We start from the raw sequence: 27,969 nt of genomic DNA on the forward strand, positions 1-27,969 counted from the left end.
GAGATTCGTTTTCCCCAAGTGACTGGACACGCCCAGATACAGGCGCCACTTTACAGCAACTGCTTGATCGCTTGCACATATTTTAATAGCCCCGCCAGTTCCAAGAAGACGATTAGGCACGTTGCCCAAATCTGTGTCAGCAGCAACAGCATCGAGCACTAGTCAAAATAAGATCGGATATATAAGAGTATCAAAAAATCTAAAGGTATAAACGATGCCCCCCATAGGGGGCTTCACAGCGATTCCAGCTTTTAAACCGTCGGATTTTTACTGTTCCTGGTCAACACTCGATCTCAGCCGTCCGTTTCTGGCAGCAGCGCACTAGCAAAAGCCATGAACTGGCCGTTTTCTACCCGCGTCTGGCTGCATTTGGGTCCTACCGTCGGTCGGGCCCACGCGTCAGTCTCTGTGGGTCATTTATGGGTCGCGCTCGCCTCGCCTTTCCTTCGGTGGGAACCCTAGCTGCCGCACACCCAATCCCCGTGTCCGTCCTCTCTCCCCAATCGTCGCCTCGCCTCGCTCATGCCTCTTCCTCTTTGCCCATTTCTCCTCCCCCGCTCGCCGTCCTCGCGCCGCCTCTCCTCCATGGCCGCCATGGCGCCGTTGTATCTCCTCCTCGGGCCAGCAGGAGCGAGTTTTACATGGAGGTCGCGAGCTCGCCGCCTGTCGGTCCAGCTTGAGCCGGCCCTCCCTCGACCCCGCACAGGCGGCGGCCGTCCGTGCGCACGACAGCCTCTTCCTCCAACGGCCGTCGACCTCCCTCTCTCCCCGACCTGCACCTCCACGCTCCTCCCCCGCTCGTCGTCCTCCCGCCGCGCCACTGCCTCCGAAGAAATTGCTGTGTGCAAGGCACAGATGGAGTGGCACGCTCGTCATCTTCATGGGAACACCACTTCTCCTCTTCTTCCTCTGCTCTGGAGCAGTCGGCCGCACGGTAGCCGCCACGAGCTTCTACCGCGCTTCGTCGTCCTCCGCCTCGATCTGGAACACCGACGGCCGGGTGAGACCACCACCTCACACAATCTCTGTCTCAAACCAAATCTGGCGGCAGTGGAAAATCATGGCATGGTAGGCGGCCGTGGTGTGGGATTGAGGTCAACAATGGCGGCAGCAGCTGGCGGACGACGGAGGCTGTATCGGTTTGTTGCCTCCTCTTCTCTCTCCTACCGGCCTAGCACCAGACCCCATCTCACGCGTTCTTGCTCTTTTTTTTTTCCAGTGATCTCACGCGTTCTTGCTGGTCTTTCTTTGCTAGCTAACAGATGCAGAAGATATGTGGAGGCGGTACGGTCGCCCGATCTGCTTATGGCGAAGAAGATCAAGGGGCGGGCCAGCTAGGAGGTGGACAAATGCGAGGCCCCCACGGCTGTATGCTCATCGGCCTGGCGGCATCACCATGAGGACAGATGCGTAGAGGTTGATGTGCAGCCAGGCCACCGTGCTGGCACATCCATCCTCACTGCCCAGGCCAGATAAGGTGCTCTTGGCTTTTCCTCTTCCTCTTCTCCCTTTTTGCTCACATTTTTTCTCTCCCCATCCAATCCTTAGGGATTGATATGTTTTCCCACTGCATATGTTGAGGCTGATTTGGTTTGGATCAATTTTTCATGGCTTCACATTATTTGCGCTTTTCAGGTGTTCGATGAATTGTTTACATGGGATAATAGGTTTTCTCTGGTTATGTTGCAGGCTGAGAGTTCCCACCCAGGCTAGCAGGAACTTAATCTTACTCGAGACGTCAGTCTTGCTATTCCATGGATGAACTCAGTTCCTAATGGTGCTAAATATACCATTCTTTCTACTATGTAGTTTGCAACTTATTTTCGCTCCACTGCCTCATCAAGGTAATACACTAGAGTAAACTGCAGGAAGTGCTGGTTGATATTTTCTATAAAAGTTTACTGGTTAATAATAGCTACAATGGAGTGGAGGAATAAGCTTCATAGTATGAAGAAAAATTGCTATTGTAGATGCCAGCGCTGCTCCTGGCCAGATTGTCCATTATATGGAGCGTAGGAGAGATTAAATAGATTGTAGGTATGGTGTCAGTACCAAATAAATCCTTGAAGTAGTCTGCGAGCATGCATTTTGAAATTTTGGATCAAATTGACTTTCATGTTTCGAGGAGGTTATACAGATCTTTTCTATTTTACTACTCCATGTTAGGAACGGCATTTTTTTTTACATTTCTGCATGGATAGGATTTATATGTTTTCCATTGTTTCTCCTGGATACATGCTCAATCTCTAATACTGCACGATCTAATCATCCTGCCTTCCAGAGTTCAGCAAAATTATGATCCCTAGACTTGAAATATTTGCCTATAAACTTGATGTTTAAGTTAATTCCTTGTAGAGTTCATATCTTTTCTTCAAAGCTTTTCAGTGATTTAAAAGTGGTGGTGCTGAAATAATTAAGCTAGCTTCATAGAGTACTTGAGTGACACAGGTTTTTATTTACATATGGTTTCTTTCTTGTACAGAAAAACTTATCCAAGTCCACATTATTTTGCTGAACCATCAAAATAATCTGTAATTGTAACCACAAATTCCATTTTGCTACATTCATTTATAATAGTATGTATGCTCGTTCCTTATATGATGCAAAAAAAAAAACTACCTGGAAATCAGCGCCATATGTGCCAGAACACCCAAGCTGTGATTCTGTCATAACAATTAATTGTGCAACATTTATATTTTTTTTTGCAGATGTTTTAATCTGTACTCCAACTGGTTAGTCCTCATCTTGCTTACTGCTATTGCTAACTATGTATAACAGGCATTACATGTATACAATTCGGCGAACTAACTTGCATGTATAGTTTGATTTTTTGCCATGTGTACACATTAAGTTAATCCAGTATCTAATTCCTTTTTATTAGAGAACAACTTGAGTGTGTCCTAATTTTTTAGTCCTCTTCTTTCTTGTTCCAGGGAACAACCAGAAAGTGCAGGTTTTTATGCAGCATATAATTGACAAGTACTGTGAAAATGTCGTCGCAAGGGCATGGGGTCAATAATTGTCTTCCAGCATGACTTAAAAAAGTCTTAATGTGGTAGTCTCCTGCCCCCCTGCAACTTTCTTGCTGATGGATTACTACTACTATACGTGCAATATATCTTTTAGCTCTTTTAGGTTATTTGTTTTTTCTATGCCAGATTAATGATTGTTGTCACACATGTTATGTGTCGGGAACTAATGGTTTTATTCTTGGTTGTCGTATAGATCATAGGTTATGTTCGAGCGTCACTAAATTGATGCCTCAAGCGCCAGGTGAATAGCTTGCTTGGAGCTCGAGGATGATCATCAGCAGCCTGGAATGTGTACTATGGATGTTGGATCAGTTACATGTCATACGTGAGTATGTTCAAACAGCTCAACGTAATAATCTGAATTTTTATGGCACTAACTCAAGTATGGTAAACTGATGTTCATTCCTGGTGTATTTGACAAATTTAGCAACATACAACTTTAAGAGGGCTGCCTGAAAAACACATGAGTAGCTTGCCACAGTTGCCATGTTATATGCTCCTCTTCACAACTTGATTAGAAAGATTCAGAATCAACCATGTTATCTATCAGATCATTTCTTTCTGAGTGGTGATAATACTAGCTTGTTTTAATGGCTGAAATGCTTAAAGCCTTTGTCCTACACTCGCTGTAGTTCTTTGACAAATTTAGCAACCTGCATCTGTAAGTTTAAAATGCAGAGAAGTGTATCAACAGATATGAGAAGGCTTATGATCACATTTAGGTAGTTTTACTCTGATTCAGCTAATGTTGCTATCCTAGCTATTTCCATTTATATTCTTTGGGTGGCAAACACATACCGATTTCTAGACTAGATAAAGTGTTTGGTCTACTATACTGGCAAATGATAGGCTATGCCTATGAATGTTTATTAGTCATAATGATTTATGGAGAAGATCTGTTTCTATTGTAGTCCCTTCCTCTAACAGTGTGTCTCTGGAAGTAGGTTATTGTGCATAAAAAGTATTGTTCACCTGTTACTTTTCGTGACTTCTTTGTTTGCATAGAATCTGTATCTGTTTCTTGTGTTGTTTTTCTTGTTCAAGGCGTCTTTAAAAAACTCACTCCTATACCACATGTTGTTGATGGTTCGCTAGGTTGCCCCACTACAGCCTGCAGGAGCATCACACGTCAGGCCAAAAGTCAGGTCTTTTGTCTACTCTTCGTCCCGTCATTGCTTCCATAGGGTAGGCCATCGTGTCCGGTATCTCTATCCACCTTGGCAGGTTCTCCATTGATATGTTCGTTCGATTAATTTTCTGTCTCTTTGGGGTTACAAGAGGTCATGTTAGGCGTGTACAAAACCTAATGTTAAGAGTACACTAATGAGATCGCTAAAATATGACCACTATGATTTATTTGGTTGTGTATATGTGTTGCCTGCACTTCTTCTCCAGCTCACAGGAGGATATTTTCTGAAATCTGTATGCTGTTTCATTTAGATTGCATCTTCTAAACATAGTTGAAGCCTTTGAGTTAAACTAATATGCTCATGACAGGCATATTATTGTGTTTTGTTTGATTTATGCTAGGTTCATTCATGAGATCCAGTTCACAAGGTACGTTGCCTAAACAAATATATGGTGACCATGGCTGTGTGGGGAATCTGAACAAATATTTCTCTGCTTCACACCTTTGTTTCTGTAATAAAAATAACTTTTGTGTAGCAAGTATATTTTCCTTGCATATTGTTTAGATAGTCCTGACCACTGACTGTGCAATTGACCACTTACACAAGTTAGGTTGTTCAGTAAAAAATGTAGCGATGCCCTTGCAGCCAAATATTTATTTCAGTAAATGATGCCTAATTTATGATGTTTATGTTTTGTAGAAGGAATATAGATGGGTAATTGACATGTGTTTTGGATCTTGATTCCTGTATACTACTGCCTACCAATGTGCTTGTCTTTGTTTGCTATAATATCGTTTCTTTTTACTGTAACTACAAGGGAATTTATAGGTGTGTTTGATGTTCTATCTTGGATTATAATTAGGTGAGTAGCTTCAGATGGCATGTTTTTCAATCTTTTGTTTTCTAAATATTACATGGCTGGTCAATTGTTCATGTGCACACAACAGGGTCTTCCGGGCCAAGCTTTTTGATTAGTTTCTAATCGTTTTTGCACATGTGCTACGTTTTTTGATAGTTTTATGGTTTGACCCGCCAATGATCTTTGTTAGCAGCCGATAAAAGACCACAATTTGTTTCCTTATAAACATTGTTTTGCTGTCTAAAATTCAGCCTTCTTGGTACATTGGCTGGCGATGCAAGTCTCGTGTAAAATGTTTGTAGGTTCTGACCGCTGCCACAGAAAGCTCAGGCTAATGGACCGCCCAAGGAGGCAGCGTAAATCTGGAGCAGGTATAATGTCTCAAATGTTTACAGGAAATAAATGTTAGGCATATAATCTTTATCTTCTGCTTGTTATTTTGGAAACGTATGTTATTTCAGAACCATATGATCCATGTAACTCTGTTGGTTACCCGCTATGTACTCTACGTCTGCTTCCAGCTGGGTTTAGTACTTGTGTTCAAAACATCCCCCATATCCAGGTCACACTTTGTTTAGTGCCTTTTCTCTGCTAACCAAAACTACTCTTGCTTAATTACAAATTTATAAGCTGAATGGAATGAAAACGGCTCATGGTTTCTTGGAAAATTACTTTGAATATTCTTATGCTTTTTGTTTTTCTAAACGTGAGTATTTACTTAATCCTCTAGAACTGCCTGCAACTCAGCCTGGTCCATCTAGCTAAGAAACACCCACCTGCACCTGATTGTTCAACTATGTGCTGAAGAACAACTCCTGGCATGCCATTAGCCCTTCTACTATGTATATCAAAGGACATGTTCAATATGCTACTGTTCAATAGGCAACTATGTGCTCAGGAACAACCCCTGGCATGCCATTTCGTCTTTTTTTTAGATAACAGGCAAGATATTGCCCGACTTTAAAATAATAAAGCCATACAGTTTTAAGAATACGATTACACACTGCTGGGCATACATCTTCGTCAAACTAAGGAATAGAACAACCGAGTTTAACAAAGCATAGGGTCGGCTCTCCATTTCGTCTTTCACTAGATTGAAGGGCATGTTTCGTATGATCACTGTTTTCTCACATTCTATGCTCCAAATTTTAAGTCGATGTGCTGATGTGTTTCTTCGTTCTTGCAGCTTTGTGCGACTCCCATGGCTAAAGAGAAAGAAATCACTATTACAAATGTAAATCTCCTCCATTTTTCATACATATCTTAGCTTTACATTTACCAAAAGGTTTACTCCTATTTGCAACAAAAAAAACATAAGTGCGCTGGTGCAAAATTACTCGCTCCATTTGATGCATCTGGTCCTACCCTGATATTATGAGGTATTGTGAAGAAGGTTGGCTAAACTTGAAACCTGAACATGCAATGAATTACTACAGCATCGCTTCCCACCTGGTCCATTCAAAGTTGTACTTACCCACCTGTGCACACTGATTTTCCTACAATACTTGCATGCAATGATTTGTTAATTATTTATGCTATAATGATGAAATCTGTTTCACAGGCATGGATACATAGCCTTCTGTTGCTCTACATGTGAATATAATCCATCAGAACTACTTCCTTGGCCAATATCATTTGTTGCCTGCAGGACTGTGTTATTAAACTTGAATAAAATTCCCATATTGTACCTATGAATTCCATTAGCTATGTTATGTAATAGACTTTCAACATTAAACTTATATGCCCTCCATGAGACGTATTCACAGGATTGTGTCAAATAACCTAACCCCAAAATTGAGATACATGCTATCAACAGGATTGTGTCAAATAACCTAACCCCAAAATTGAGATACATGCGGTCAACGTTTCATTGATTTTTATTATCTTTATACATGTTAGGACTACATTTCGTATCATATGTAGATGTTGCTTTTGCTATTTTTTACTTGTGTTACTCTTCACATAACAAGCAGGTGTTACGTGCTATAAATGTATTCCCTATTGTCCTACTTATATATAAGTTTTTTGTTGCTCCGTTTGTAGTTTCGTGTGATTTGTCGTAATTTCATCTTAGCAACACTTTTGTTAAACTTAAAAAATATATTGTCATATTCAGTTAAATTTTATCACCCTTACAAAAAATGAACATCGGCATGAGCTCCACGGGGTCGTGCGCCAAGGCGCACATCTAAATCTAGTAATGTTTAAGTATTGGCTTGCTTCCCACAGGCCACAGCTGTGTTTCTCTAATCCCATCAGCGGTTCATTGCAACAGTTGTATATACATGTCGGAGCAGCAGCGGGTTTGCGTATGTGGTGACCGAGCTGCGAGTGACGCGGCCGGCAGTCGGCAGAGGGGGAGAAGCTATTAAACTAAGAGCCCAACTAAGGAAACATACGCAGCTCTCCTATGAATTTCTCATGTATGCACATAATATATTGAGAGATGCAGAGAGGTACATGAATGGGTGGCTTTCAGCGTTGTCAGCTGTGCGACTGAAATCACAACTTGCAGTGCTACCATCAACAGGCACTGCACTTGACGTTAATTTTGTGTGCATAGCAACTTGTCGATGCCACGGCCTTTCCAGCTGCCTTTCGGTGTGAGAGCATCACTCGTCTCCCTGACGAGGTCCCAGGACCGCGTTTTGTCATCCGGACGGCGAAATTCGGTCCAGTCGCGCCTCCGGTTTCTCGATTTCGTCCGGATTTGGGCCTAAATTCATCCGGCGATCCCACGCCATCCCCGGCCCCCCCGGGAGCGCTCGGGGAGTCCGGACGAAACGAAAACGCGGGAAACGCCGAGGAAACTTCCCGCGCGTCTGGTGGCCCCAACTTGTCGGCGAGGGACACCGATCGTCGTCCTCATCGCATCGTCTTTCGCGCACTGTAAAAGCCTTCCACGCGGCGAGTTAATGTCGTCGCATCGTCTTCCGCGCACGCATCGTCTTCCATGCGGCATTAATCGCCGGCGCCCGCCGCGCCTATATAAGCCGCTCCACTCGCCGCGACGTCCCTGCTCCACTCTTCCTCCATTCTCCCTCCACTCACCCTCCACCGATGGCGTTCTACGACGACGACGGCGCAGCCAACAACGGCTTCCCCCGCCGATCGCTCCACGCGTGGGAGGGGCACCTCCTCCACCAAGCGGAGTACCCCTGCCCGCCGGACACAAGGCCCCCCGGCGGCGGGTGGCGGCTAAGCGCTGGTGGCGTGCCAATCCCGCCGCCGCCCCAGGGCCACGCCCTCGACGTCGCCATCGAGGAGGCGCGGATGGCGATGACGGAGGAAGAACGCGCCGACCCGCGCCACCACCCCGAGAACTACACTCGGTGGAACTCTTTCTTTCTCCGGCGGTGGGAGCGCGAACTGGCGTCCTACGACGGCCCGCCACCTCCGCCTCCGCGCAACAACGCCGCGGGTCGCCGGCGTTGGTGGAGCGCCCCGAATAGGACGCTCCATAACGTCCTCGAGCACATCGAGGGCGGCAACTCGCCGAGGCTCACGATGCCCCCTCCATCGAGGGCATCGACCAGCCGCCAACGGGGAAACAGGTGGCAGCCACGGCGCATGGCTGCCAGTTCCTCGTCGTCCGGTTCGGCGGCGAGGTCGATCTCCAGGTCGGCGCCATCCTTGGCGCCGGTGAAAAAGGAGCCGGATTCCCCGCCGAGCCACCGCACGCGCGGCGGCGGCATCGTCATCCGCGAGCCATCGACGGCACAAGGACGGCGCCGCCCCAAGCGCGAACATGACACCTCCGGCGAGCGGAAGCGAAAACCGGCGAAGGTGAAGGTGGAGGAGGCCGAAAGCGCCGAGGACGCCGCCATCCTCGAGGCCGTCATCGCGAGGTCCCTCCAGGACCTCGTCCCCGCCGACAACGCCATGCCGCTCGACCAGGCCTGCGCCTGGTCGAGGGAGCAGTGGGAGAAGGAGGAGGCGGAGCGGCAGGCGAGGCTCCTCCAGGACGTCGCTCGCTACCGGCGGCCTGCGACTCCTCCATCCGGCGCCGCCGTCCTCGTCGTCGACCTCGAAGCCTCCGACGATGACTACAAGCCATCGCCGTCCCCGCCTCGCACCAGTGGCCGGTGGGGAGACGCCGGCCAAGGCAGCAGCCAGGCGGCTTCGGCGCCGCCGCAGTTCGACGACGACGATGGCGGCGACTACACGGTGTTCTACCGCCATTTCGGCATGTAGAGCGCCGTGTTTTTATATTTACAGTTGTATTCCCCTAGCCGAATTCGAAATATAGTCGAATTCGGTCTCTATGTATGAACTTCGCCCTCTATATAGTAAATATCATTAAATTTAGTCTAAATTCGACCGTTTTATGCCGTAGTTTGTCAAGTTTCCGTTTTTCAAATTTAGATCGCCGTCTTCGCCTGAGATCGCGGCTGGGAAACTACTCCTCCCCACGCCAAATTTACGTCCAATCCAGACGTAAATTTCCCCGGATTTCGGCGTGGGGAGGGCAAACGAGTGGAGATGCTCTGAGGACATGCTTTCATACCACCCCTTCTAAGTGCCATACCTACCTACGGTGTGTGCTACAGGTTTGCAGTTAGTTGCTTTCAGGTTTCAGGGTAGCTTCGCTACAGGCCTGATGGGACACCCTCCTGTACTTGTTATGCTAAACCATCAAAATCAATCTTTGTAAGATTAATAAGATTGTGCCCAGGCTAGTCAAAGCATGATTGCAATGCCTAAAAGTGCTGATTTAATTCACAGTTTGAACTTTGTTAGAAATGCTACTTGAAGGCCACTTGGATTACTGTTGATGTCGAATGAAATGTGTAACTTCAAATTAACACAAGTTTTTTTCAAGTCGCCGGTATGGTATCTAGTTAATATGCAGACACAAAAAATACAACCCTAACGTGACAAGTGCATTCTTCAAAACATGGATAAGTTACCATGTAAGGTAGACCATTTGTACAATAAAGGGCTATAGTTTCCCTCTACCACAGTTAACACTAAAACAGTTAAGAAAATATTTCCCCTTAATGCTACAAAGAATGGGAACAATGGTGCGTATCTGACAGGTTAATATGTGTGCAAAGATGCCAATCGCAAAATTTCCGATACAAGAACTATCAATTTTACAACTTTTTAACTATTTACCAAGAGAAGACCTAGGGTGTGTTTGGTTGATGCCCACACTAGCCCTACCAAACATTTGGTAAGAGTTGGCTTGCCAATTTTTTGGTCAAGGAATCCTCAGCCCACATTCGGCCAAATATTTGGCAAGATTCTGTGAGTGGGGGAGATGGATATCCATGGGCAGCCAAAATTTTGGCTACAAACCAAACAATGACCAAAATCTGAAGGATACCCAATTTTTTGGCAGGGCTACTTGGGGAACCAAACCAAACACACCCCTACATATTACTGCCAATGGCACAGCCCCAAATTTCTATATCCGTTCACTTCTTGACATGCTAGGTACTCTCTCCACAAAACAAATAAATGTCGTTTGGACATGTCGTAAGTAACAAAAATCTGATATGGAGGGAGTATATGGAATGCATGGTCAACAGAATTTCCTTCATGCCTCATCAAAGAAAATTAATCGGAGCATAATAAATGAACGGAGCATTTTTGTGAGATGGAAAGTCATCCCTACTTCCCAATATACAAACACTTATTCACTTGTAATCTTGGATGTGTTGCTATTAAAGTAATGCTATTAACATTGAAAATGATTGATGCTCTACGCTATGCTCAGCCTAGCCAGGCATAACTACCATAGGATCATAGGAACGTATATGAAGCAGCCCTACCGAGTCTGATTCTGTAATTTCTTTAGATGGAGCTGGCATGATTGATTTCTTGTACCTGGACTGATAAGAAATTAGAGGGATGCTAATTCTGGGTGAATATATGCGCACGTTTTAACCCAATAGGACTTGAACCATTTTATGAATTCATACTTTCGCTTATGCGCATTGCTCTGCCAGAGAACATATCTATACGAGAACGGAACCAAGGAACAGCCGTGACAAAGTTTGAAGTATCAAGAGGGGGACCTGTCTGTGCTTAATATCTGTTTGGAAAGCACCCAGCTTTGCTCAGAGAATGTTGTCTCGGGCTCCATCTGTCATCCGCTGAATTATTTTTACCAGGATACACTGCAAGAAGTGAGAAAGGGAAATAAGGAAAAAAAAAGGACTATAAGAGAAATACGAATACAGGATAAATTTCTAGCATGGACTACTTATGCAAACAAGGCCAATACGAACAACTTTCTCAATGACTTGTCTATGCACCCAAAACAACATTTTTGTCGAGTACTGAATTGCATGGTGCACTTGGCTCTAGCGAATCCCTTAAGCAAGGCATTAAGTGTGCAACAATCTGCACAGATACCTTTCTGATGCATTTCACAATAGAATATTATCGCCTCCACCCAATGGAAAGTACCGCTGATCCCATTTCCATCATGTCATGAAAATGGTGATAAGCGAAGTCAGTTATCCTCATCCTGCACAGATATATCAGCAAATGTTGTGTTGCTTCATTATGTTGTTTGAAGGATTTTTGGCCGCCCGAATACGCATGAGTATACAGCTCTGGTGGTTCGAAAGGACCTAGCATATACATGAACTGAGTCGTCACGTGTACATGTATTCGTACGTATTTCATCGGCCAGGTCCACCTGGGAGCCACGGAATCCAGTTTAGGCTGATGGACTCGTATATTGGGTGGACTCAGCAGCTTCTCGTGCACGCACCTGATCGATCGGCCGGATGGACTCGAGCATGTACGTGACAACTTGGGTTAAGGGGAGTCTCAACGACGCAATACTTTTTCTTGTTCTGTTGTATCAGGTACATGGAGTTTCTAGAAGCAAAGCAGATAAAATTTTAAATAGCTGACGTGCAGCCTACGGATGAGATCAGGGGAATCGATCGGGATGTTTGTTCCGTAAAACAGGGCCACGATCCTTATCTCGTGCCGGCCGGCCGCCTATATATAGAGGCAAGACTCAGACGGCAGAGGACAGAACAAAAGAATACAGAGAAGGGAGGCACGGAGGAGTTGGCCAAGGAGATCGCATCCAGCTCTCAGCCATAGCCAGCTCTCGCACGGCAACCCATCCATCCAGCACTCGGAGCAAGACGTACAGGTTCAAGGAGGAGGACGCACGACCATGGAGGCGAAGCTGAGCTTTGCTAATGGTGAGATTCACGGCTGACATAGCCGACCACTCTTTTTCTTTCTCTCTACAGCACATGTCGCCCGTCGTCGATCTTGGTGACGAAGTACAAGCGTCGGAGCTGCCGGCGCGCAGCCTGCCGCCATCTCCACCACCGCGGACCAGAGCAGGGAGGACGACGCTAAGATGCCACGGGAGTGTGGACCCTCGAGAGTCTGGATGACGACGCTAAGGTGCCACGGGAGCGCGGCCCCTCGAAGCGAACTCCATGGAGCTCACGTGACTGCAGCGGCCATGGTGTTTAGGCGCTCAGCGTGTTGCTCTGGAGCCAAGGCGGCGACGTCGAGGCGCTCCGGGCACGCAGCCCTTTGCCGCCGACTTCATTGGCCCTTGCCGCGGCCACAACGTCCATACCATGATGTACAGGTTCAGCTTCGGCCAGCAGGGGTCAGCTCGACGTACACCTTCAAGTCCTCGGCATCCTGGATTCGACGAATAGCTCAGCGTCGGCGTGCATGCGCAGCTTGGAACACGGCATGCAGGCGGACAGGTGCAGCTCGGCGGTGGCGTACAGGAGCAGCCAGGCGGACAGGTACAGCCCGGCGCACAGGTGCGGCTTCCGGCGGAGGGACGCTGTGCAGCCCGGCGTACAGGTGTAGCTCCCGGCGGACGGTGGCAGCCTGGCCTGGCGTACAAGCGCTTCGCCCGGCCTGGAGTACGGGTGCTACTGGTGGACAAACACAGCCCCAGCGCGGCGTACAGAGCAGCTTGATCATGGACATAAGTCCACGTACAGGTTCATTGGTGGGCAGGTTCTCCCCGACGGAGATGCGAAGGAGTTGGCGCAGTGGCCGAGTTGCTATCGGCATCTCGTGTTGCTGCTGACGCCATACTCTTATCGGTGAACTAATCAGAATAAAGGAAGAGACGAGATAAACACGTGTATGCATGGTTTGGCATGTGCACACTCAGCTAAGCCAAACACACGATCGTGAATACGCCATGCACGTCCCATGCACCTGGGCGATACGTGCGTGGCCAACTCGAGACTGGCCGCTAGGCTCGCGACGTGCAGGTTCCTCACGACGTACAGGTTGTCGCCGCTGGACGGCGCCCCGACACGACTCTACCGTGGCCTCGTGAGACGGCACCCAAGCTGCGCCGACTGCCGTGTACTCGGCGTCGGGCCCAGTCACGGCGCCGACCACACCGGTCATGCCGACATGAGCGTGTGTTGGTTTTACACCGACGCCAGTCTCCCGATAAGTTACTCCCGTGAGGCATACCCCTTGCGCACCCCGACGATGCCGCTAAGTCGTCGAGATGTCCTAGCTAAACGGACTGCATCATGCTACTTCAACAACAATCATCATCGCCGCTCAAGACCGACGAGGCGCGACGGCGAGGGCGGGCGAGGCCGCAGCATAGGCCACGCTTACCGCGGCGCGTGTACCGACGAGGACACGGGCTCTGCCGCTGCCCACACACATTCTTCACCACTATCATGCATGCAGGACGTGAAGCGAAGACGACGAAGACGACCACACGGCTTAATCGGAGGTGTCTCGTGGCGTAACCCGCGGGAGTAATTAACCGGGAGCCTTCCGAGGCCCCGGGAATCAGGAGACTGCAATCGCCCTAGTCAGGCTGGCCGCGCTAGTAGGCCACGGAGCGCAACACATAAATGGGAATTGTATTTGTTATCTCAAAGATTAATGAAATACTGTTCCCGCATCTTTTTGGTTACTTTGTGTATCATTATACACTGGCACGCCCGCATCTTTTTCCTCTACCGATCCCCGGTGCGCATGAGAGAAACCACGCCCTTCCGCCCTACTCGCGGGAGTCGTGTTGTACGTTTTTCTCGTGTCAAACATATGTTCAATGCCTTGCTCCAGCATCTTTCGAAACCAACAGTATGCTGAATAAAGATCTCGTATTCTACACTATGTCTGAATAAAAACAGTATAGCCCACTGCTGAGGGTGCAAAACCACCTGAGAGGCTGAGGCCATGCCAGAAAAAAACATATCTTGCTTCTCTTAGTCGTACCCTCACAATGCGAGTGCATCTTAGCCAGGGATCATCTCTTCTGACTGCTCTTTGTAAATCTGCTCAGCCAGAATCCAAAGATCAACATGCAGACGTAGCTTGGAATGTTGGACCTCCATCGGCCTTTCCTTCGATGCCAATGCTGAAACAAATTCGATTGTGTCAGAGGCCAAGTTAGGTTTCAACAAACCTTTAGTCATGGAAGTCTTGGTCGCTGCACATTGGAACATCTTGAAAAAAGAATACTGTTGGGGCCTTCCCTGTAGTTTTCAGTTTAAGAAAGTGCATGAATCAAGCAAGTGTACGTGACAGTCATGCTGTAACCCATCACTTACCATCTTCATCCACAAACATCATTCAGGTTACCAGTCTTCCAAGCAAATCTCTCCAACTTGATTTATACAAATGACACAAACACATGCTACTTTTTCTGCCTGGCGTTCGATCAAGGAGCTCCACTCGACCGCTGAGTGCACATCTCTGCAACATGAGTAGATAGAACGATCTCAAGATTGTTATGGTGTGCACAGTGACAGCGAGACAGAACAACTACTGTACCTTGCTGAGAACACCATGCGTCCATGCGTGCAGGCTCGTGCATACGACAACAAGATGAAAAAGGCTGAGAGATCATAGGAACATATCTCAATTGCCATGCTCGAGCTTTCTGACCGTGGTGTGAAAAGATGGCTGCATTTTGCCTTGAGCAGTGGAGGAGGTGATTCTTTTTCCTCAAGTGACTGGATACGCAGAGATACAGGTGACACTTTCCAGCAACTGCTTGATCGCTTGCACATATTTTTAGTTTAGTACTGCCAAAGTGCCAGTTCCAAGAAGACGATTAATTAGGCACGTTGTGCAAAATCAGTGTCAGCCGCAGGGCATCGAGGAGTACTAGTCAAACAATACTGTACCAGCTAATGAAGATCAGATAAGAGTATCAGGTATAATGTTTAAGTATTGGTTTTCTTTCCTGGTTTGTGTTTCTCTAATCCCATCGCAGGTCCACTGCAGTAGTTATATACATGTGTGTTGGAGCAGCAGCGGGTTTGCGAGGGTGATGACTGAGTTGCGGGTGACGCAGCGACAGTCGGCAAACGAGGAGAAGCTATTAAATTATGATGAGTCCCACTAACCTTTGCAATGAACCTGTGATACGCGGTATCCTTTCTTCTTCGCTTAAGAAAAGGTATCCAGCTCCTCAAATGTATTTCTCATTTGTGCACATAGTATATTGAGAGATGCAGACAAGCACATGAATCAGCCGCTTTCAGCATTGTCATCTGTACAACTGAAATCAATACTTTGCAGCACTGTAGTGCTGCCATCAACAAGCACTGCCACGGGCTTTCCAACTGCCCTTCAGTGTGAGAGCAAGCTTTCATACCAGCGCTTCAAACTTCTAAGTGCCTTACCTGCTGTGTATGATACAGGTTTGCAGTTGCAGTTGCTTTCCAGGTTTCAGGGTAGCTTCGCTACAGGCCTCATGGGAATAGTATAGTGAGAATTGATCTATCACCTACCCGCAGACTGCAGTTGCTATGTTAAATCATCAAAATCAGTCTTTGTGAGATGAATACGATTGAGCCCTAGTGCAGTCAAAAGATGATGGCAATGCCTAAATTTTTTGATATAATTCACATATTGAGCCTTTGTTAGAAGTATTTCTTGAAGGACACTTGATTACATACGTTGTCAAAAAATATGTGTAACTTTAAATTAACACATCCAGTCTTTTAAGTCGCCAGTATAGCATCTAGTTAATATGGAGATGTACAGTACAATCCTAACATAATACATGCATTCTTCAAAACATGAACAAGTTAGCATACAATTTAGACCCGTTGTTAAAAAATGAAGGGCTACAGTTTCCCTCTACCACAGTTAACACTAAGAAAAAAATTCCTTAATGATACAAAGAATATCTGACAGGGTACATGGCAAGATTCCTATCAGAAAAATTGCTGATATAACCGATTTTACAGAAACTTGGTACATTTTTACAAAGAGAAAACCTACATATTACTATCGACAGCCCAGTCCCAAATTCCTAAATCCATTCACATGTTGACAACCTATGTATATGGAAAGTAAATGGAGCGCAACAGTATTACCATGAGCATTTTTGTCAGATGGAAAGTGATCACCAATTCCCAAATATACAATCGTTGAAAACATATATATACGAGAGCAGATCCAAGGAACAATCATGACGAAATTCGAAGCATGAGAAGGAGGATCAGTCTGCGCTCAATAACTGGTTGGAAAGCATGCTCAGAGAATTATGTCTCGAGCTCCATTTGTCATCCGCTAATTGAAAAACTGAACATAGGATAATTTTCTTGCAGGGACTTGTGCCAAGCAAGGCCAATACGATCATCTTTCTCCAAGACTTATCTATGCAACCATAACAACATTCTCCTAGCACTGAATTTCATGGTACACTTGGCTTCGTCAGATCCCTTAAGAAGGCATTATACGTGCAGTAATCTGCACAGATACCTCTCTGATGCATTTCACTATACAATATTATCACCTCCACCCAATTACATTCTTTATAGTTTCCATCTATCAGGCAAGTGTAAGTCTATTTGTCTGGCACCGATCCCCTATTCATCACCTCATGAAAATGTTGATATGCCAAGCTAGTTCTCCCCATCCCGCAGAGTGCATATCTGAGCACATGATGTGCTACTTCATAAGGTTCAGGCAGCTCCTTGCTCTAGCCTCTAGCATCTTCATTAATCGACAGTATGCTGAATAAAGACCTCTTCTACAGTATGTGTGAATGAAGTCATAAACACAGTATAGGTGACCGCTGAGGCCATCAAAGATGTTCCTTGCTTCTCTTAGGCTTCCCCTCTCACAATGTGCATTAATCATGGAAGTGTATGTGGCACTGTCAGGCTATAAGCAACCACTGACCATCTTCATCCACAACAGATAGGCATGCTTCAGGTTACCAGTCCTGCATCCTGTAAGAACATTTGTATGTGACTGTATCAGAATAAATTCCTCTCAACTGAAAAGCCTAAGAAATAGCGCCTAGAGTCAGCTGTTAACTAAATGCTTGTATTGTAGGCAAAGCAATATGGGCCCGAACATTTGGTCAGCATTTCATCAAAGAATCCCTATGCAATAGAAGGTTCCTCACCTTACATGACCCATTGATGAGAATTGTATATGTACAAAAACCAGGCGCACAACCATGATCTGCTTTGGCATCTGAGTATCTCCTCGTTGATGAATCTAGGCCCCTCTAATTTACCAAATCTGTAATGACCGTCTACAAGAATGTTATAAACTAATGTTTCTGATTAACCCTGCACGACTCAGAAGAACCAGAGTGCCTTCTTCACTAATCAAACTCCCTGCCTTACAATATCCAATGCAGAACTGTATGTAATCAAATCCGGCAGCAATCCCACTGCCATCATTCCTGCCCTCAAATAGCCATTACCATGGGAATGAGGCCCACATTCCCCATCTCCAACTGCAATGCTCCAGCCTTTCTGTCAAAACCTCTTGCAAGCAAACCTGTTGCCCATGACCGAAAGGGGCCACGCCCATCGAATAAGAATGCAGAAAGGCACGGCGTCGAGCAGGTGGTGGGCGCGGGGTCGTGAGGTTGGCATTTGGTCGAGAACTTGGTGGACAGGGTCGTGAGGGTTGAGGGAGAAGGGGCAAGCCGAACCCCAAGAAGGAGGGACATGGGGGGAGCAGGCCGACGCGTAAGGGGACGAGGCCAAGATTGGGGCCAATGCTCCTGCGGTTTCTAAGGATTGGGAGGAATGCGTTGCGTTGCGTTCCTTGTGCTGCGGTAGTGCAGCTGGGGGAATCGCCAGCTAGGGGCTGGGTCACTGGACCATTGGAGATAGCTGCTATGGCAGCGGCTGGAGCTTGAGATTTGCAGAGAGTAGCACGGATCATCAACGTAATTGTCCACCCTGCGGCGGCGGCGCCTCGCAAATTCGCAATGAACGATGGCGTGGCTCAAGGTAGCATCATGCTGCTACAATTCAATCAGCTTACTGATGAATATATTGAATTAATCCAAACTATAAACCATAACTACATAGACGGCAGATGAACTAATCATGCAGATCAACACAATAGACGAACATATAGCATCTACACAAGATAAACCTATCGCATCTATTCCAAACAGCAGTAGTAGAAATTCTAGTAAGATCTGAAACGAGGAGGACAGAAACGTGTACCGTCCAGCGTTGACGGCAGCAGCAGTGGCGGCGATGTTGGCGGCAGCAACATTCTGGTTGTCGCCAATGTTGAGGTTGCTGAAGAGGTTGTCGATGTCCAGGAAGAAGTTGACGTTTGGAAAGTCGTCGTCGGACGACGTCGTGTTGCCAGTAGTCGCGCGTAATTGCTCCCCAAAAACCTGATTGCCCCTCACCCGTACAGGTCTACGAGAGACAGGTTCCAGAGGCTTACTGTTCTGCCGGTCGGTGCATGCTGAAGAACGGGATGAGGAAGATGAAGGCGGCGACGCAATGAACTGGAAAGAGGCGGTCGCATATGGTGTCTCGTGCAGGGTAGGGTTTGCGTCCGCGCAACCCACGTACGAGTCCACGATCCAGAAAAACCGGAACGAATTAACGTGTCCGTTAATGACTCGTAATTGATTACACAATTAATTTTCCGAATAGCAAAAAGATAAGCTCGGCGAGGCGGGCGGCGGAGGAGGAGGAGTGCACGAGGGCTCTCTCTTCTCACTCACTTACTAGGACTAGAACAGCCCACTTTATATATCACTTCAATTCTCTCCCAACTAGCAATGTGGGAGTAAACTTTAGTCCCACCCCTTACCATTCTCACATGGGCTAAGAGAATTTCAGAATTTGTATTGAGATATGGACTAAGGTCCAAGGCAAAATTCGAGCACTTAGGGCATCTCCAGCAGGGCGATGCAAATGAGGCACGCAAAAAACGTCCATATTTTGACCATATTTTGACCGTTTACGTTGCGTTCGTAAATACTAAATTAAAACCGTCTGTTTGCGTCGGAGTGCCTCCAGCGATGTTCTTTTTGCGTCTAGAAGTATGACTAGTGGAACCAGAAAAGTAGTACAAGCAAGCAAAGAGATACAGTTCATGCTGCGCACGTAAGTAGTACTAGGTAGTACCTAGTAGAGATACATATCATTGCCGATTTGCCGGCGCTGGCCCTGCAACCGTTGCGCTGTCGGCGACGGCGACCTCCGACCGGGTCACGCCTTGGAGGCGGAGGCGAGGGAGACATGCGCTGGCCGCTGGCTAGGAGCGGCAGCGGAGCAGTCTCGCCTAGCCTGTCTGGGCTTGCCAGACGCCCAACGGACTACGGCCAAGAGCGCTCGCCGTCGACCTCGGAAGCGCTTTGAATCCTGGTAGTGCATCACCTCCCCTCCGCGTCGAGCCCAACCCTGACGCCCTCAACCGCGACGTGCTCCCGTTCCAGCTCTGTCGTGGCCTCGCCAATACCCGTCATCTTAGTCGGCGCGCTCCCGACCGTCGCCGCCGTGTCTATGGCGAATTCCGACGAGCTCGTCGCGGACCTCCTCGACCTCCTCCCGCTCACGTACTCCTACGGGAGCGGCAACGTCCTCCTCCTCAACGAGGAGTTCTACCATGCCTTCAAGGCTTCAACGAGGAGTTGTACCTGGGCGGCTTCGACGGCGACCAATCGGGCGGCAACAGGTTGCGAGCCTCCTTGGCGGCACGTCGCGCTCCACGCAAGCGACTATGGTGGGCGCGCTCCATGCAGGTTCGTCAAGCCAAGGGCGTGCGCGCGCGGCGTCGACCATCTCGTGGGCGACGGCTTGCCGCCAAAGCGCGTCACCGGGTAGCGCTACCGAGCTTGCCGCAACGGTGACCGTGGATGGCTGTGAACTCGCTGAGGTCCATGAAGCCGTCGCGCTCTGCGTCCAGCTCCACCAGGGTGGTCCGGCCGATCGACGAGGATAGGTGCCGCCAGCGGAGGTCGCCTACCACCGACACCAGCCCAGGAAGCGAAGCATGTGGATAGCTGCCTAGGATTTGGGGAGAGACAGAAGAAAAAGTGAGACGGGAGAGAGAGGAAAGTGAGGTAGGTGGGGAGAAGAGTGACTGACATATGGACCAATTTAGCACACAGCCGCATGCGGATATAAAGCGGTTACGCGGTCAGTTCCCTCGACACAAACCTGACGCGGACAAAAATATCGGAATGCGTCTCCCCACTAAAGGAGGGTCCAGACGCAAACAACGCAAAAAATCAAAAAACCAGAAATTCGTCTAGCCGCTCACATGTGAGCGTTTCTAGAGTTAAAGCCATGTCGCCTCATGCACATGACTTACTGCTCAGAGCATGGAAGAAATACCAGGAATACACATCGACTGAAAAAGAATACACGCTTATGGGTTAATACATTGCTAATCTTCAACCATGGGATGGGCACGATATCATCCTTGCCCGCTGCGGGGTTCTGACATTTTGCTCTTTCTGTTTGCTAAAATGCCGCAAACACACGAATCACTAAAGAGCAGAACTGAGAATTCTATTTTTCAAAATGGGGAAATATCGTTCCAGCTTCTGCATTTAAAGGATGCACATAGTTTTTTTATTAGATTATTCACAACACCTTACAAGAGCAATACAAAAGATCAAACTTAAAGCCACCTCGCTAAACCTATAGAGGGATGAAGGGGGTGACAATTCACCAACTCATATCATCTAAAAACCAAATGTCTTCTCAGGCCGCACAATAGCAGATGAGAAGCACATCCAGTCAAGCAAACTCTCAGCATACACCAATGCACACGCCATGGAAGTTGCTATCGTCGTCTTCCTCGACTCCAGCTTCAAGAGAGATCATCGCATTGACAATACCAGATGTAAGAGCAAGATCCATATCCCGTGTTTTGTGTGTTTGATAACAACACTCGAACAATTCTAACCATGTACAAAGTTTGTCATTGATAGGTTTGCAGGTTGCACGGTACCCTCGCCGAACACATTATGATCAGAAGACCGAAGCGTAGTTCTTAGGCTTTCTGGTTTTGTGTGTGTGTCGCGAGGTAACATGGTAGGAGAGGAAAAGAGGAAAAAGCTGTTTTAGCCATAGCGGTACTACCGGTACCTGGAGCGGTAGTACCACTACCCCTACTGGTACCGCCCGAGATACCGCTCTGAGGATTGCAGGCGAAATGTCCCACATAACAGGTTACGGTACCTTGAGCGGTAGTACCGCTTGAGAGCGGTAGTACCGCCCACGGTACCTCTCAAGTACCGTAATGCGTTACGGTCGTACCGCTGTGGTACCGCTTCGGTACCGCTTCGAGTCCAGTAAGGTCTGGACCCTGTTGCGGTACCTCGAGCGGTACCGCAAGCGGTAGTACCGCGATGTGTCCACGTGGACAAGTTCTGTGGGGATTCGAACTCAGAGCGGTAGTACCGCTTCCCAGAAGCGGTAGTACCGCTTAGGCAAAAACAGCATCCAACGGTTGGATTTGGAGGGACCTATATAAAGGCCCCTTCTTCTCCAGCCCGACCTGGCTCTTCTCTCTCTCTCCTCCATTTTTGCTGAGCTCAAAATTGAGGGGATCTCCTCATCCACCCAACCAATCTTGCTCATACTTTGAGAGGTGGTGGAGGAGACCCCGATCTATCATTCTACCGAGAGAAAGTTCACCAATTCGTGGTACTCCTTAGTGGATCTTGGTGGTAGGGTTCCTTTGGTGGAGCATTGGAAGGGTTCCTTTGGTGGAGCATTGGAAGGGTTTGATACGCGTACAGCACGCGTCCGTTGGGAACCCCAAGAGGAAGGTGTGATGCGTACAGCGGCAAGTTTTCCCTCAGTATGAAACCAAGGTTTATCGAACCAGTAGGAGCCAAGAAGCACGTTGAAGGTTGATGGCGGCGATATGTAGTGCGGCGCAACACCAGGGATTCCGACGCCAACGTGGAACCTGCACAACACAAACCAAGTACTTTGTCCCAACGAAACAGTGAGGTTGTCAATCTCACCGGCTTGCTGTAACAAAGGATTAGATGTATAGTGTGGATGATGATTGTTTGCAGAGAACAGTAGAACAATTGCAGTAGATTGTATTTCAGATGTAAAGAATTGGACCGGGGTCCACAGTTCACTAGTGGTGTCTCTCCCATAAGATAAATAGCATGTTGGGTGAACAAATTACAGTTGGGCAATTGACAAATAGAGAGGGCATGACCATGCACATACATATTATGATGAGTATTGTGAGATTTAATTGGGCATTACGACAAAGTACATAGACCGCTATCCAGCATGCATCTATGCCTAAAAAGTCCACCTTCAAAGTTATCATCCGAACCCCTTCGGTATTAAGTTGAAAACAACAGACAATTGCATTAAGTATGGTGCGTAGTGTAATCAATAACTACATCCTCGGACATAGCATCAATGTTTTATCCCTAGTGGCAACAGTACATCCATAACCTTAGAGGTTTCTGTCACTCCCCCAGATTCACGGAGACATGAACCCACTATCGAGCATAAATACTCCCTCTTGGAGTTAAGAGTAAAAACTTGGCCAGAGCCTCTACTAATAACGGAGAGCATGCAAGATCATAAACAACACATAGATATAAATTGATAATCAACATAACATAGTATTCTCCATCCATCGGATCCCAACAAACACAACATATAGCATTACAGATAGATGATCTTGATCATGTTAGGCATCTCACAAGATCCGACAATGAAGCACAATGAGGAGAAGACAACCATCTAGCTACTGCTATGGACCCATAGTCCAGGGGTGAACTACTCACTCATCACTCCGGAGGCGACCATGGCGGTGTAGAGTCCTCCGGGAGATGAATCCCCTCTCCGGCAGGGTGCCGGAGGCGATCTCCTGAATCCCCCGAGATGGGATTGGCGGCGGCGGCGTCTCTGGAAGGTTTTCCGTATCGTGGCTCTCGGTACTGGGGGTTTCGCGATGAAGGCTATTTGTAGGCGGAAGGGCAGGTCAAGGGGCGTCACGAGGGGCCCAGGAGACAGGCCGGCGCGGCCAAGGCTTGGGCCGCGCCGCCCTACCTTCTGGCCGCCTCGTGGCCCCACTTCGTTGACTCTTCGGTCTTCTGGAAGCTTCGTGTGAAAATAGGCCCCTGGGCGTTGATTTCGTCCAATTCCGAGAATATTTCCTTACTAGGATTTCTGAAACCAAAAACAGCAGTAAAACAAAGAATCGGCTCTTCGGCATCTTGTTAATAGGTTAGTTCTAGAAAATGCATAAATATGACATAAAGTATGCATAAAACATGTAGATATCATCAATAATGTGGCATGGAACATAAGAAATTATCGATACGTCGGAGACGTATCAGCATCCCCAAGCTTAGTTCCTGCTCGTCCCGAGCAGGTAAACGATAACAAAGATAATTTTTGGAGTGACATGCCATCATAACCTTGATCATACTATTGTAAAGCATATGTAATGAATGTAGCGATCAAAACAATGTAAATGACATGAGTAAACAATTGAATCATATAGCAAAGACTTTTCATGAATAGTACTTCAAGACAAGCATCAATAAGTCTTGCATAAGAGTTAACTCATAAAGCAATAATTCATAGTAAAGGTATTGAATCAACACAAAGGAAGATGAAGTTTCAGCGGTTGCTTTCAACTTATAACATGTATATCTCATGGATATTGTCAATGTAAAGTAATATAACAAGTGCAATATGCAAGTATGTAGGAATCAATGCACAGTTCACACAAGTGTTTGCTTCTTGAGGTGGAGAGAAATAGGTGAACTGACTCAACATAAAAGTAAAAGAATGGTCCTTCAAAGAGGAAAGCATCGATTGCTATATTTGTGCTAGAGCTTTTATTTTGAAAACATATAGAGATCATAAAAGTAAAGTTTTGAGAAGTGTTTGTTGTTGTCAACGAATGGTAGTGGGCACTCTAACCCCCTTGCCAGACAAACCTTCAAAGAGCGGCTCCCATTTTATTTTTATTTTTGTGTGGCACTCCTTCCAACCTTTCTTTCACAAACCATGGCTAACCGAATCCTCGGGTGCCTGCCAACAATCTCATACCATGAAGGAGTGCCTTTTTATTTTTAGTTTTATTATGATGACACTCCTCCCCACCTTTGCTTTCTCAAGCCATGGCTAACCGAATCCTTCGGGTGCCGTCCAACAATCACATACCATGGAGGAGTGTCTATTTTTATTAATTAATTTGGGACTGGGAATCCCATTGCCAGCTCTTTTTGCAAAATTATTGGATAAGCGGATGAAGCCACTAGTCCATTGGTGAAAGTTGCCCAACAAGATTGAAAGATAAACACCACATACTTCCTCATGAGCTATAAAACATTGACACAAATCAGAGGTGATAAATTTTGAATTGTTTAAAGGTAGCACTCAATCAATTTACTTTGGAATGGCGGAGAAATACCATGTAGTAGGTAGGTATGGTGGACACAAATGGCATAGTAGTTGGCTCAAGTATTTGGATGCATGAGAAGTATTCCCTCTCGATACAAGGTTTAGGCTAGCAAGGCTATTTGAAACAAACACAAGGATGAAGCGTTGCAGCAAAACTCACATAAAAGACATATTGTAAACATTATAAGACTCTACACCGTCTTCCTTGTTGTTCAAACTCAATACTAGAAATTATCTAGACCTTAGAGAGACCAAATATGCAAACCAAATTTTAGCATGCTCTATGTATTTCTTCATTAATGGGTGCAAAGTATATGATGCAAGAGCTTAAACATGAGCACAACAATTGCCAAGTATCACATTATCCAAGACATTTTAGCAATTACTACATGTATCATTTTCCAATTCCAACCATATAACAATTTAACGAAGAAGAAACTTCGCCATGAATACTATGAGTAAAGCCTAAGGACATACTTGTCCATATGCAACAGCGGAGCGTGTCTCTCTCCCACACAAAGAATGCTAGGATCCATTTTATTCAAACAAAACAAAAACAAAAACAAACCGACGCTCCAAGCAAAGCACATAAGATGTGACGGAATAAAAATATAGTTTCACTAGAGGAACCTGATAATGTTGTCGATGAAGAAGGGGATGCCTTGGGCATCCCCAAGCTTAGACGCTTGAGTCTTCTTGATATATGCAGGGGTGAACCACCGGGGCATCCCCAAGCTTAGAGCTTTCACTCTCCTTGATCATGTTGTATCATCTCCCTCTCTTGATCCTTGAAAACTTCCTCCACACCAAACTCAAAACAACTCATTAGAGAGTTAGTGCACAATCAAAATATACATGTTCAGAGGTGACATAATCATTCTTAACACTTCTGGACATTGCACAAAGCTACTGAAAGTCAATGGAATTGAAAAATCCATCAAGCATATCAAAACAGGCAATGCGAAATAAAAGGCAGAATCTGTCAAAACAGAACAGTTCGTAATGACGAATTTTATTGAGGCACCAGACTTGCTCAAATGAAAATGCTCAAATTGAATGAAAGTTGCGTACATATCTGAGGATCACTCACGTAAATTGGCATAATTTTCTGAGTTACCTACAGAGAATTTTGCCCAGATTCGTGACAGCAAAGAAATCTGTTTCTGCGCAGTAATCCAAATCTAGTATGAACCTTACTATCAACGACTTTACTTGGCACAACAATGCACAAAACTAAGATAAGGAGAGGTTGCTACAGTAGTAAACAACTTCCAAGACAGAAATATAAAATAAAAGTATTGTAGTAAAAAAAACATGGGTTGTCTCCCATTAGCGCTTTTCTTTAACGCCTTTCAGCTAGGCGCAGAAAGTGTGTATCAAGTATTATCAAAAGATGGTGCATCTACAGCGGGGTTTGGAGTTTTCTCAACCATGCATAGTATATTGGATACATAAGTTTCAGCGGCTCCCTTTTCATTAGTCTTGGGCTTGCTACTCTCATCAAACAAATTTTCAGGAACAAGCCAAGCATAATTATTTTCTAGTGCTTCATTAATCGCTAGGAGCTTACATGGTATTGGTGCTTTGATCTCCCCACCATCATTAATATTATTAGTGTACCTTACTCTCTCCATGTCCATCCTTTCAAGGAAACTAACAAAATTGGTATAAGAACCAAGCATCTTATATTTAATAAAGACCTTTCTAGCCTCTCTTGCTATACCACCAAATTCTCTAAGAAGGGTTTCTAAAACAAAATCTTTCTTTTCCCCTTCTTCCATATCACTGAGTGTAAGAAACATGTGTTGGATTATAGGATTGAGATTAACAAATTTAGTTTCCAACATGCGAACTAAAGCAGCAGCAGCAATTTCATAAGTAGGAGCAAGTTCTACCAAGTGTCTATCTTCAAAATCTTCAACGGTACTAACATGATTGAAAAATTCTTCTATATTATTTCTCCCAATTATAGACCCACGTCCTACCGGCATGTTTTTTACGGTAAAATTAAAAGGAAACATGTTGAAATAAGTAAAGCAAATATAAGCAACTAATTTTTTTTGTGTTTTTGATATAGCAAACAAGATAGTAAATAAAGTAAAACTAGCAACTAATTTTTTTGTGTTTTGATTTAGTGCAGCAAACAAAATAGTAAATAAAGTAAAGCAAGACAAAAACAAAGTAGAGAGATTGCGATGTGGAGACTCCCCTTGCAGCGTGTCTTGATCTCCCCGGCAACGGCGCCAGAAAAAGAGCTTGATACGCGTACAACACGCATCCGTTGGGAACCCCAAGAGGAAGGTGTGATGCGTACAGCGGAAAGTTTTCCCTCAGTATGAAACCAAGGTTTATCGAACCAGTAGGAGCCAAGAAGCACGTTGAAGGTTGATGGCGGCGAGATGTAGTGCGGCGCAACACCAGGGATTCCGGCGCCAACGTGGAACCTGCACAACACAAACCAAGTACTTTGTCCCAACGAAACAGTGAGGTTGTCAATCTCACCGGCTTGCTGTAACAAAGGATTAGATGTATAGTATGGATGATGATTGTTTGCAGAGAACAGTAGAACAATTGCAGTAGATTGTATTTCAGATGTAAAGAATTGGACCGGGGTCCACAGTTCACTAGTGGTGTCTCTCCCATAAGATAAATAGCATGTTGGGTGAACAAATTACAGTTGGGCAATTGACAAATAGAGAGGGCATGACCATGCACATACATATTATGATGAGTATTGTGAGATTTAATTGGGCATTACGACAAAGTACATAGACCGCTATCCAGCATGCATCTATGCCTAAAAAGTCCACCTTCAGGTTATCATCCGAACCCGTTCCAGTATTAAGTTGAAAACAACAGACAATTGCATTAAGTATGGTGCGTAATGTAATCAATAACTACATCCTCGGACATAGCATCAATGTTTTATCCCTAGTGGCAACAGTACATCCATAACCTTAGAGGTTTCTGTCACTCCCCCAGATTCACGGAGACATGAACCCACTATCGAGCATAAATACTCCCTCTTGGAGTTAAGAGTAAAAACTTGGCCAGAGCCTCTACTAATAACGGAGAGCATGCAAGATCATAAACAACACATAGATATAAATTGATAATCAACATAACATAGTATTCTCTATCCATCGGATCCCAACAAACACAACATATAGCATTACAGATAGATGATCTTGATCATGTTAGGCAGCTCACAAGATCCGACAATGAAGCACAATGAGGAGAAGACAACCATCTAGCTACTGCTATGGACCCATAGTCCAGGGGTGAACTACTCACTCATCACTCCGGAGGCGACCATGGCG

The 27,969-nt window shown here is 46.1% G+C and overlaps 2 long non-coding RNA genes across 6 annotated transcripts; one reads left to right on the forward strand and one right to left on the reverse strand.

Moving 5' to 3' along the window:
• The first annotated feature begins 481 nt into the window (after nucleotides 1–481).
• LOC127294731 (uncharacterized) lies at nucleotides 482–7,039 on the forward strand. Of its 5 annotated transcripts, none has more exons than XR_011743040.1 (7): nucleotides 482–1,139; nucleotides 1,256–1,477; nucleotides 1,690–3,055; nucleotides 3,226–3,357; nucleotides 4,128–4,217; nucleotides 4,563–5,392; nucleotides 6,208–7,039. It is a non-coding gene; the product is annotated as an uncharacterized lncRNA (long non-coding RNA). The 5 variants fall into 5 exon arrangements; XR_011743039.1 differs by having other exon boundaries at nucleotides 488–1,139; nucleotides 1,690–1,844; nucleotides 2,934–3,055; nucleotides 4,128–5,392; nucleotides 6,208–7,034; XR_011743038.1 differs by having other exon boundaries at nucleotides 3,226–3,361; nucleotides 4,128–5,392.
• Nucleotides 7,040–14,810: 7,771 nt separating this feature from the next.
• Nucleotides 14,811–18,230, reverse strand: LOC127294730 (uncharacterized). Its single transcript, XR_007846963.2, has 3 exons — nucleotides 17,380–18,230; nucleotides 16,340–17,200; nucleotides 14,811–15,755 (listed from the first exon to the last, which is right to left on the reverse strand). It is a non-coding gene; the product is annotated as an uncharacterized lncRNA (long non-coding RNA).
• Between the last annotated feature and the right edge of the window lie 9,739 nt (nucleotides 18,231–27,969).

Source organism: Lolium perenne, chromosome 4 (genome assembly GCF_019359855.2).
Source record: "Lolium perenne isolate Kyuss_39 chromosome 4, Kyuss_2.0, whole genome shotgun sequence".
NCBI classification, from domain to species: Eukaryota; Viridiplantae; Streptophyta; class Magnoliopsida; order Poales; family Poaceae; genus Lolium; species Lolium perenne.